A 12894-nucleotide genomic window follows, 5' to 3' on the forward strand; every position below is an offset into this window, starting at 1 on the left:
ATGTGGCTCTACTGGGCCGATAGTGCGTTCTACTGGTGGGGGCTTCCCATGTTGTATAACCACTAGACTATTCGTAACCATAAGTGTTCTTCACAACCGAGAACAGTAATACGTACAAGCTTTACGTAGGTTTACGTAAGTATCCTTCACAACCGAGGATTGTAGTAAGTATAAATACACGTAGGTTTTACGTGAGTATCCTTCACAACCGAGGATAGTAGTAAGTATAAGTATACGTAGATTTTACGTAGGGGTCCTGCACAACCGAGGACAGTAAGAAGCATATGCATATGTGAGCTTTACGCATGTGTCCTGCACAACCGAGGACAGTAAGTAGTATAAGCATACGTAGGTTTACGTATGTGTCCTGCACAACCGAGGACGCTGGTATGGTAGTCTAGTGGTAGTGTCAGTATGAATCTATTCAACCTTATTCCTTCAATCCCATTCCCAACCCTGGGAATCCCATGCCTTAGTAAGGGTGTGAACTCACCTTGGTTTGCTCGGTATGTTATTGCTTCTAGGATTTATTAATCGTCTAGGTCCGTTACACACGACCTAGGATATATTGCACATGATACGATGTAAGTGTTTGCATCAATTTAGGGTTTGCGAGTTATTGATATTCGAGCAGTTGTGTTATGTGTGATCATTGTGTGTGGAATGATATGATTAGGATTGTGCACACATATAGGCTCATGCAGTAATATTCAGCAATACAGCAATACACAGTTTCATGCAAATGTTCCTCATACGGGTTTTGACTTAGCATTGAAAGTATCATCAGTTAACTTAGCTAATTCATCAACAAACGTCGGATCATTTATCAAGTAATAAGTTCAGACTTTGCATTTAACATGAAACTCAGACTAGGTTAACATGCATGTGAGTTATCATATTAGATATCACTTGATCTACAAAGGTCGGATTATGCATATTATGTATAAAAGTCAGGCTATGACTATGAGTGATAAAAAGTCGGACCTAACACTTATACAAGTGAAAGTCGGACCAAGTTCCATGCTTTAAAACTCGGACATTAAGGAGGGGGAGTTAAAGTCGGACTAGTCACAAGGGGTTCAAAACTCAGACAACTTAACTTCCTCTTGAAAAACTCGGATTGTGGGGGTGGGGGTCAAAAAGGTCGGACATGGGTTTGGGGCCAAAACTCGGACAACAACATCATTATACTAAAACTCGGACCACTCTAAATATCACTAAAGGTCGGACATAAGATGTGGCATCAAACTCGGACCCCTTTTTGTTTGTTTTAAGCTCGGACATACTCAAAACAACATGAAGGTCGGACCTTATCATATGTTTCATCAAATAATTCGGACATTTATCATTTTAAAGGAAACTCGGACAATGGTTAACCCACAACCTCGGACAACATGAACATAATAAAAGTCGGACCCCCTCCACTTTGCAAAGGTCGGACTACAAGCATCATTCAAAACTCAGACTATTGATCACTAACAAGTTCGGGTAATATTTCATGGATTAAAACTCAGACAGTTCAATCCAAAACTCTGACCTAGACCACGGACTAACAACATGCGTGATTTCCCAGACAATTCACAGAATCACAACAGTTACACTTCAATATTCATGCGATCAAAAACCCTAATTACATTATATCAGTCTAGCATCAATTCAATTATCAAAACAATCGTGTATTCTAAAATCACCAGGCAATCGATTAAATGACTATTCAATATCATTAGCATCATAATCAGAATCCAATCAATGATCACAGAAAGCATCATATGAAGAACTAGGGTTTTCAAGTATTACAAGATTCAAGAATTAATAATAATCAAGCAATCAATTAGGGTTTACAAGGATTACAATAATCAAATAACAATTACCTTGAATGATTCTAGGGAAAGAGAGGAATCAATAGTGATGAATATCTTGCCAATGATGATGGTGATGATGATTGCTAGGAGATTAGAGAATGAAGTACGTGCTTTTGGTTTTGTGAAAATGATTAGTGAACAAGGGATTAGGGTTAAGTATAGCTTAAGTTTCACTAATAGCTCTCTACACCCTTCATTAATATATTTTACAATAGTACACCATCTCAAACAGTTTCACAGTTTCACCACAAGTTTATGCATTTAACAAATTTATCACAATTAACACATAACCATGCACAATCACACAATACACTTCATTGTATCAAACGTATACAATTCCATAGCAATTAATTGTGCAAATAAACAACTAACAATAAATGAACGTGCAATAAATGCGAAATAGAATTCTTTGGAAACTCGAGTTGTCACATTATCCCCAACTTGAAAGAAATTTCGTCCCGAAATTTGGTACGCACTCACTGAGGAAGCTAGGTAAGCTCTATTGATCACTGGTTTTCCTAGGGTGTCACATCATCCCCCCGTTGATTTGGAATTTCGTCCCGAAATTCCGCAGTAGTAGCTTCAGTCTCAGTAGTGGGTGCATTGGTTCCGAATAACTAGGGGTACTTTTCTGTCATCTGGTCTTCGCGTTCCCAGGTGTACTCTGGGCCACGTTTGGAGTTCCAACGAACTCGAACAAGAGGGATTCTCTTGTGTTTGAGGACCTTAACATCCCGGTCCGTGATTTCAACTGGTTCCTCGACGAACTGCAACCGCTCGTCGATAGTGAGTTCCTTAAAAGGAACTATGAGGGTCTCATCTGACAGACACTTCTTCAGATTCGACACGTGAAATACGTTGTGAGCTGCACCGAGTTCAGCTGGTAGGTTTAGTCTGTAGGCTACTTTGCCTATTCTTTCAGTGATTTCGAACGGTCCCACATACCGTGGATTAAGCTTGCCTCGTTTACCAAAATGAACCACACCCTTCCAGGGTGAGACTTTGAGTAATACCCGGTCCCCGACCTGAAATTCCAATGGCTTTCTACGCTTATCCGCGTAGGCTTTCTAACGGTCGCGTGCTGCCGCCATGCGTTGTCGTATCTGTGCTATTCGTTCAGTAGCGTCAACTACCATTTCTGGACCTGTGATCTGACTATCCCCCACCTCTGCCCAACAGAGAGGTGACCGGCATTTACGTCCGTACAATGCCTCGAATGGAGCGGCTTGAATGCTGGTGTGGTAACTGTTATTGTACGAAAACTCCACTAGAGGGAGGTGCTTTTCCCAGCTGTTGCCGAAATCTATCACACATGCTCGAAGCATGTCTTCTAGGGTTTGAATCGTGCGCTCAGGTTGCCCATCCGTCTGAGGGTGATATGCTGTGCTCATGTCTAAACGAGAGCCAAACGCTTTGTGCATCGCTTGCCATAGTTCTGAGGTGAATCGTGCATCCCGATCCGAAATAATGGAGGTGGGCACCCCGTGCCTCGAAACAACTTCTTTAAGATAAACGTCTGCGAGGGTGGAGAACTTATCAGTTTCCTTAATAGCCAGGAAGTGTGCAGCCTTGGTGAGTCGATCCACGATCACCCATATAGTATCATTCCCACGCTGAGATCTAGGTAGGCCAGTAACAAAATCCATGGAAATTTCTTCCCATTTCCACTGTGGTATCCTGGGTTGTTGCAGTAGGCCTGATGGTTTCTGATACTCTGTCTTGACTCTCGCACAAGTCAAACATTTGCCGACGTAAGTTGCAATGTGGGCCTTCATACTAGGCCACCAATATGTAGTTCTGATGTCGTGGTACATTTTATCCGATCCTGGATGTACCGAGTAGCGAGACTTATGAGCTTCATCCATCACAAGTTCTCGTAAACCGCCGTATAGTGGGACCCAAATGCGTCCTGTTACATAGTAGGCGCCATCTTCCTTTTGTTCTAATCGTTGCCTTGAGCCGCGTAAGGCTTCAGCCTTTACGTTTTTCTGGTTTCAATGCTTCCACCTGAGCATCTCGTATCTGTGCAGGAAGACTAGACTGAATGGTAAGCTGCAGGGCTCGTACACGCCTAGGCAAGGTGTCTTTCCGACTGAGGGCGTCGGCGACAACATTGGCTTTGCCTGGATGGTACTTGATAGCGCATTCGAAATCATTAAGTAGTTCGACCCATCGTCGTTGACGCATGTTCAATTCCTTCTGCTTGAAGATATGCTCGAGACTCCTGTGATCGGTGTAGATTGTGCACTTGGTACCGTACAGGTAGTGTTGCCATATCTTAAGCGCAAAAACAACAGCTCCCAGCTCTAAATCGTGCGTTGTGTAGTTCCGTTCATGAACTTTGAGTTGACGTGAAGCATAAGCAATAACTTTATCTCGCTGCATCAATACACAACCAAGCCCCTGTATCGATGCGTCACAATAGACCACAAAATCATCCGTGCCTTCTGGCAATGAGAGGATAGGTGCGCTGCATAGTCTATCCTTCAGGTACTGAAAAGCCGTTTCCTGGGAATCTCCCCAACGGTAGGTGACACCTTTCTGTGTCAGTAGCGTAAGCGGTTGTGCAATCTTCGAAAAGTCTTTGATGAATCGCCTGTAGTAACCCGCCAAACCCAAGAATTGGCGTATTTCCGTTGGTGTACGCGGTGCAGGCCAGTTCCTGATCGAATCTACCTTGGATGGATCGACATGAATCCCATCCCTGTTCACCACATGGCCTAAGAAGTGGACTTCACGAAGCCAGAAGTCGCATTTTGAAAACTTGGCGTACAATTGTTCCTTTCGAAGAAGTTCCAAGATAAGACGTAAGTGCTGCTCGTGTTCCTCCTGACTCTTGGAGTAGATCAGAATGTCGTCGATGAAGACAATGACTTCTTATCAAGATAGGGTTTGCACACCCTGTTCATAAGATCCATGAAAACTGCAGGCGCGTTCGTCGGCCCAAATGGCATGACTAGAAACTCGTAACGACCGTAGCGAGTCCTGAATGCTGTCTTGGAGACGTCCTCATCCCGGACTCTCAGCTGATGATACCCTGACCTTAGATCAATCTTGGAATAGTAACTCGACCCTTGCAACTGGTCGAATAAATCGTCAATGCGAGGGAGAGGGTAGCGGTTCTTCATTGTGACCTTGTTCAGTTCGCGGTAGTCTATGCACATTCTGAAAGTGCCATCCTTCTTTTTCACGAATAATACTGGAGCTCCCCAAGGCGGAGAGCTTGGACGTATGAAGCCCTTATCTAAGAGCTCTTGTAGTTGCTTAGATTGTTCTTCCAGTTCAGTTGGAGCTAAACGGTATGATGCTCGAGCTATAGGTGTTGCTCCTGGAGCTAACTCAACTTGAAACTCGACCTGGCGATGAGGCGGTAGACCTGGTAAATCTTCAGGAAACACTTGAGGAAATTCGCGTACAACTGGAATATCCTCTATCCTTTTCTCTTTCGTCGCTGCATCAGTAACAAGTGCCAAAATGGCAGTATGACCCTTTCGTAAACATTTCTGAGCCTTCAAGAAAGAGATGATGCCAATCACAGCACCACTCTTGTCGCCTTGAACTTCGAGAGGTTCTTGACCAGAACGGGGAATACAAACAATCTTGCTCTTTGCATAGGATCTCCGTTTGCTGTTGGGATAACCAATCCATCCCAATGACGATGTCGAAACTACCCAAGACTAGGGAATGAGGTTGATGGAGAGTGTCTGACCAACTAAGACGAGGTTACAACCCTTGACTACCAGAAGATTGCTGACCAGTGCTCTGATAGTCATCGATCTTTCGCTACCGTGCCTGAGACTGAACTGAAGTTGAACCCTTGCTGAAGGTTCCATCCCACCTTCTCTTGTTGTCACTGGGAATAGCAGAAGTAGTAGTAGTAGCACCAATGCGTCTAGGCAGCTTGTTCTGTTCCACTGCCTGATCTGTGAGGCGATGAGCAAGATGAGTGACATCCTGGTTAGTAGCAAGGTTGGCCGATATTACATAGCGTTGAATCTCTGAGGCTAGACCCTTGAGGTACAATTCGATACGCTTGATCGGAGGGTCCACCATGGTTGGACACAAGATGGCCAGTTCGTTCGACCGTTTCGTATAAGCTTCGATTTCTGACCCCGTCATCTTCAAATGATAAAGCTCCACTTCCAACTTGTGGATGTCATCGCGTGTGCAGTATTCTCGTTTGATCAGTTCCTTGAAATCTTCCCAAGGTGTGGCGTTAGCAGCTGCCAACCCTAGGATCTGTACTTGCGCGTTCCACCAAGTTAGCGCTATTCCTTCGAGAGTGCCAGTGGCGTACTTCACCCGGCGAGCCTCAGGGCATTCACACATTTCGAATACTGACTCGAGCTTCTCATACCAATGGAGTAGTCCCACTGCTCCTTCCGTGCCACTGATCGTGCTTGGTCGACAGTCCATGAAGTTCTGGAATGTGCAGACAGGTTGCTGTGCGTTCTGACCCGTTGCGCGAGAAAGATAGGTCAAGGTTAAGCGCGAGAGTTGGGTCATAAGAGTAGGATCTAACATCCTAGGATAGATCTGGAATAACATGTTATACCTCCTGCTTGTGCGGCTGCAAACGCCGCAGCAACTTGTTCGTTAATGAGAGCCGTCAACTGGGCTTGAGTCATGTTAACACGTCCAGACATGATCGAGCAGTAAAGGTAGCATAAGTATGAATGGTTCGCGAGTAGTGCGATGACAGAAAAGTGTAAGCAAGTAGGTGTTCTCAAGCAATAACAAGTAATGAGCAGTGTAATCTAAGCATACTACGAGCAAAATTCTATGCAATTCTAGCATGTAGGCAATAAACAATAACCTTATTACCTAGGAGGTTGAGTCTTGCACGTGGAGCGAAGCGTCGTTGTGGATCGTTGAGAGCACTGTTCTGGTTATAGTCTGGTTTTAATAAAAACGTTTTCCCATATTAAAACCATGTTCTCTATAACCAATGGCTCTGATACCAATTTGTCACACCCCCAAAATCCACCTGCGGAGTATCACCGCTTGGGAGCGTGACTGACCAGGACCAAGCCACCAATCATATAGAACAATATATATAGTAAAAGTAATTGCCATTAAACCAAACCAAATCCATATGAAAGGTGTTCCAAAACATAAGTAAGTTATCGTTGTTTAGCGGAAGCGTATAATTAAAACCCATCTCAATAAAGTATCAAATGTCGTAAGTGTTTAACAAGACAATCACGATCCAAGCCCACAACGACCAGCTCCTCCCTGTGCAAGCTCCATGTATCTAACAACCTGCAAGGCATGTAACAGAGGATCAACAACTAGTTGAGCGAGTTCATAGAAAGTAAATGCGTAATAGTAAGTTCGTTTGTAACATGTGGCTCTACTGGGCCGATAGTGCGTTCTACTGGTGGGGGCTTCCCATGTTGTATAACCACTAGACTATTCGTAACCATAAGTGTTCTTCACAACCGAGAACAGTAATACGTACAAGCTTTACGTAGGTTTACGTAAGTATCCTTCACAACCGAGGATTGTAGTAAGTATAAATACACGTAGGTTTTACGTGAGTATCCTTCACAACCGAGGATAGTAGTAAGTATAAGTATACGTAGATTTTACGTAGGGGTCCTGCACAACCGAGGACAGTAAGAAGCATATGCATATGTGAGCTTTACGCATGTGTCCTGCACAACCGAGGACAGTAAGTAGTATAAGCATACGTAGGTTTACGTATGTGTCCTGCACAACCGAGGACAGTAAGTAGTATAAGCATACGTAGGTTTACGTATGTGTCCTGCACAACCGAGGACGCTGGTATGGTAGTCTAGTGGTAGTGTCAGTATGAATCTATTCAACCTTATTCCTTCAATCCCATTCCCAACCCTGGGAATCCCATGCCTTAGTAAGGGTGTGAACTCACCTTGGTTTGCTCGGTATGTTATTGCTTCTAGGATTTATTAATCGTCTAGGTCCGTTACACACGACCTAGGATATATTGCACATGATACGATGTAAGTGTTTGCATCAATTTAGGGTTTGCGAGTTATTGATATTCGAGCAGTTGTGTTATGTGTGATCATTGTGTGTGGAATGATATGATTAGGATTGTGCACATATATAGGCTCATGCAGTAATATTCAGCAATACAGCAATACACAGTTTCATGCAAATGTTCCTCATACGGGTTTTGACTTAGCATTGAAAGTATCATCAGTTAACTCAGCTAATTCATCAACAAACGTCGGATCATTTATCAAGTAATAAGTTCAGACTTTGCATTTAACATGAAACTCAGACTAGGTTAACATGCATGTGAGTTATCATATTAGATATCACTTGATCTACAAAGGTCGGATTATGCATATTATGTATAAAAGTCAGGCTATGACTATGAGTGATAAAAAGTCGGACCTAACACTTATACAAGTGAAAGTCGGACCAAGTTCCATGCTTTAAAACTCGGACATTAAGGAGGGGGAGTTAAAGTCGGACTAGTCACAAGGGGTTCAAAACTCAGACAACTTAACTTCCTCTTGAAAAACTCGGATTGTGGGGGTGGGGGTCAAAAAGGTCGGACATGGTTTTGGGGCCAAAACTCGGACAACAACATCATTATACTAAAACTCGGACCACTCTAAATATCACTAAAGGTCGGACATAAGATGTGGCATCAAACTCGGACCCCTTTTTGTTTGTTTTAAGCTCGGACACACTCAAAACAACATGAAGGTCGGACCTTATCATATGTTTCATCAAATAATTCGGACATTTATCATTTTAAAGGAAACTCGGACAATGGTTAACCCACAACCTCGGACAACATGAACATAATAAAAGTCGGACCCCCTCCACTTTGCAAAGGTCGGACTACAAGCATCATTCAAAACTCAGACTATTGATCACTAACAAGTTCGGGTAATATTTCATGGATTAAAACTCAGACAGTTCAATCCAAAACTCTGACCTAGACCACGGACTAACAACATGCGTGATTTCCCAGACAATTCACAGAATCACAACAGTTACACTTCAATATTCATGCGATCAAAAACCCTAATTACATTATATCAGTCTAGCATCAATTCAATTATCAAAACAATCGTGTATTCTAAAATCACCAGGCAATCGATTAAATGACTATTCAATATCATTAGCATCATAATCAGAATCCAATCAATGATCACAGAAAGCATCATATGAAGAACTAGGGTTTTCAAGTATTACAAGATTCAAGAATTAATAATAATCAAGCAATCAATTAGGGTTTACAAGGAATACAATAATCAAATAACAATTACCTTGAATGATTCTAGAGAGAGAGAGGAATCAAGAGTGATGAATATCTTGCCAATGATGATGGTGATGATGATTGCTAGGAGATTAGAGAATGAAGTACGTGCTTTTGGTTTTGTGAAAATGATTAGTGAACAAGGGATTAGGGTTAAGTATAGCTTAAGTTTCACTAATAGCTCTCTACACCCTTCATTAATATATTTTACAATAGTACACCATCTCAAACAGTTTCACAGTTTCACCACAAGTTTATGCATTTAACAAATTTATCACAATTAACACATAACCATGCACAATCACACAATACACTTCATTGTATCAAACGTATAAAATTCCATAGCAATTAATTGTGCAAATAAACAACTAACAATAAATGAACGTGCAATAAATGCGAAATAGAATTATTTGGAAATTCGAGTTGTCACAGGCGGGGGTTTGTGGCGGGGGAGATGACAGAGACGCGGAGACGGTGGCGGGTTTGTGGCGGAGGAGACGACGGAGGCCGGAGAGGATGAAGATGCTGTCGTCTGAATCGCTGATGATGAATCGATGATATTCACTGAACGTCTGAAGTCTGAACCTGTGGTATCAACCTAAGGAACCCTAACGACCCGTTCTTTAAAGATTCTCAACCCGTTTTGACCCGCATAAATCTTTTTTGTTTTTTTACTTAACCCATTTCAACCCTTTGACTTAAATTACTTTACCCAAACCCACCCATAGTATCTTATAAATAACCCAAAATGACCCATATCAAAGACTTTGGGTCAGAATTGCCCCCTCTAGTATAAACCCTTGTAAAAATGTTCGTATGTATGAAAATCCCTGGTATGTAGCAAATAAGGAAATAAAGAGATCACCAATGGTTTGCAAGGCCATTGATATGTGTGAAGTGCAGTAGGAAGACTCAAACCCAGCAGATTTTTGCGTCGGGCTCAAAGTCACCACCTGGCTCATTCAGCGAACTCAGTGGTTGGGCTCGCTACACCCAGATAGATCTACCGCTAATGACCCTCGGTCCTACAATGAGGATTAATGGCCTCCAGTTCCACCTACTCACTCACATGATCTAAGTAGTAACCCTCCTTACGCTAACCATACCATGTAAAAGTATTCGTAATCAGTGTAACATGTATTTCACCCCCGAAGTATAAAACTGAAAATAGTTAAGAAAAAAGGGGGACATGAACTCACAGTATTGCGTCTTCGTACTCATAACCCAAATCTCCACGGCAATCACGACTACCTACAATGGTCTATTGTCTATTAGACGAACGGGTAGTGCCTTGTCTTAGTATTCGCGTTTTTGGGTTACGTTTCTGGTATTATTCCAAGTTATAACTGTTTTTAAGGTTTTGAAATAATAGTTAGACAACTATTTTAGAGTTATACTTCTCAAGTATTGTATATGCGCATTTCCTTCCCAAGGATGGGGGTAATTTATACTTGTATACTCGTATTCTTAAAATAATATATGTACCTGTATATCCTGCCAAGTAATGGCGTCGTACTTCGATGTTATTGTTCCAAATAAAAATATGTTAATATATTCCCAAAAATAACATATTTCTGTTTCTATAGTTTCCAAAATAATATTTTGCCAAAATATACGTATACGTTATAATTCCGAAAAATATATTTTTAAGTCTCACTTGAAAATATATTTTAAATCACTTGTCTAAAATGTTCTGATTCCAAAATATACATATTTTTCCCAAAAATATTATATTTTACTTCGTACAATTTCCCAAAATAATACTTTGTCAAAATACACCATTAAGAGTATTTTCCGAAAATACGCGCGTTACATTTTAGAGTTCGCGTTGTAAAAACAATACCGATGTAACTTAAATATTTATTTGTGAGGGCGTTGGAATTATTTTGGAGTCGAATTTTCATGATAGATATCAAGTAATATTATTTTTACCCTAAAAATAATATATCTCTAGTTCCCAAAATAAACACGTAAGCACACAAGCGTCTTATTACGAAATATATATTCTCAATATATATTTAACAAGTTTTATTTACGAAAATCCACCTCCGACACTTGGTTATTTTGTAATAAAAATCATGGCGAAATTTATATTTGAAAACAAGTTAAAAATATATTTATAAACACTTGTCACAAAAATATTTCTAAGTGTTATTTTCTGGAAAAATTTCGCCAGAGTTTCCTCTGTTGTAACTGGAGGTGGCCACGCTTACTAGCGTATCATTTTCTTTTCATAATTCAATCAACAACTTTTCAATCACCAATATTCAATATTCAAACATCAACTACTCAAAAATAAGTATAAATCGCAAACACATGAACTTGTAAGTTGTGTAAAATTATGTAGTAACTTTCCAACATTTTTAGTAGATCTTTCCATCTTTAAAAATAAAATAAGTTTCTTGAAAACTTTATTTTTAAAGAATATGTAACTTTACAACTTCTAGTCCGGAAATTACGAAATTATTCCTTTGTTAAACCTTTTGTCACACAAGTGTTTACACACTTGTTTGTTTGCAAAAATGCTTTTAGTTGTGTAAAATCCGGCTTTTAAACAAGATTTGCATCTTACACTTGGTTCTTCGAAAATACCACTTGTGGATCTTTAGATCTACTAGTTTAAAACTCTATTTTATAAGAAAAAATCACTTTTACACAAGTTCATGTTCATGTGTGGAAAGGTTCATCACCTTGCAACTTTCACACCTAACATATTGCTAGTTCATGTTCCATGAACATGACCTAGCATGGTTAGATGACGATCCGTTCCACTACTAGCAACCAACAGCATAAAATAACCACAACTAGTTAAGATGTACAAGATTTACACCATTTGTTTCTTTTTAACCAACATGTTCATCTTTCTTTCAAGACTTTTAGATTTGATCTTGTATGTTCTCGAGTTTTAACCGTTAAATCTCTTATTAACCATTTTAAACATGAACAAGGAAGTGTTTAGAAGCACTTACAACTAGCTCGAGGCTAGGGAAGAATCAAAGCATAAACAAGGTGGATAAAAGCAACGTAGTGAGGTTCTTGAGATTCCGAAAGCACCAAGCTTCGTTGAACACCTTGATACACCCTTGAATAACCTTGAAATGCTTGAAGCTTGAAACAAAAGTGGGTGTGGGTGTGGATGGGATCTCGGCCGAACACCAAAGGGAGAGAAGAGAGAGGAGCAATTTTGTGTTGTGATTTGTTGAATGAAAGTGTGATCTTGTGTGTAAATATATAACCAATTCAACACTATTATCCAATATATAATATGTTCTCAAAATATTAAGCATGATTAATAAAATAATCAAAGAGGTGAAGGTGTGTCCCCTCATGGGAACCTATCGGTTGAGGGGGGGGGGGGAGGTTTATGGTTAGATTTTAATGGATAGTTAAGGATTAGTTGAAATCCAAGAGAACTTAGTTAGTACCTTCATGTGTGTTATTTAATATAACGGGTGTTAGGGTGTTCTGGGACACTAACTAGCTCAGAAAAGGATAAACAATGTCATTGACAATATTTTTATGTTCCGGGTAAAGTCCGGTTGTTCGGTTGGATATTAATCCGTTAAATTGCTAATTAAGCATTTAGAGTGTCTTTAATATTATTTTTGGTGACACAATGAATTCCCGACACTTTGGGAAGTGTCTAGTATTATTTTACCAAGTTTTTGCACCTTACTAGCATTGTTTAATACTGAATTTTGTTTATTAAGTGCAGAATTTTGCATTTAAGGTGTGTTTTAGGCACTTCCCGACACTATAACTATTCCCTAG

Source organism: Helianthus annuus, chromosome 15, assembly GCF_002127325.2.
Source record: "Helianthus annuus cultivar XRQ/B chromosome 15, HanXRQr2.0-SUNRISE, whole genome shotgun sequence".
In the NCBI taxonomy this organism is placed as follows: domain Eukaryota; kingdom Viridiplantae; phylum Streptophyta; class Magnoliopsida; order Asterales; family Asteraceae; genus Helianthus; species Helianthus annuus.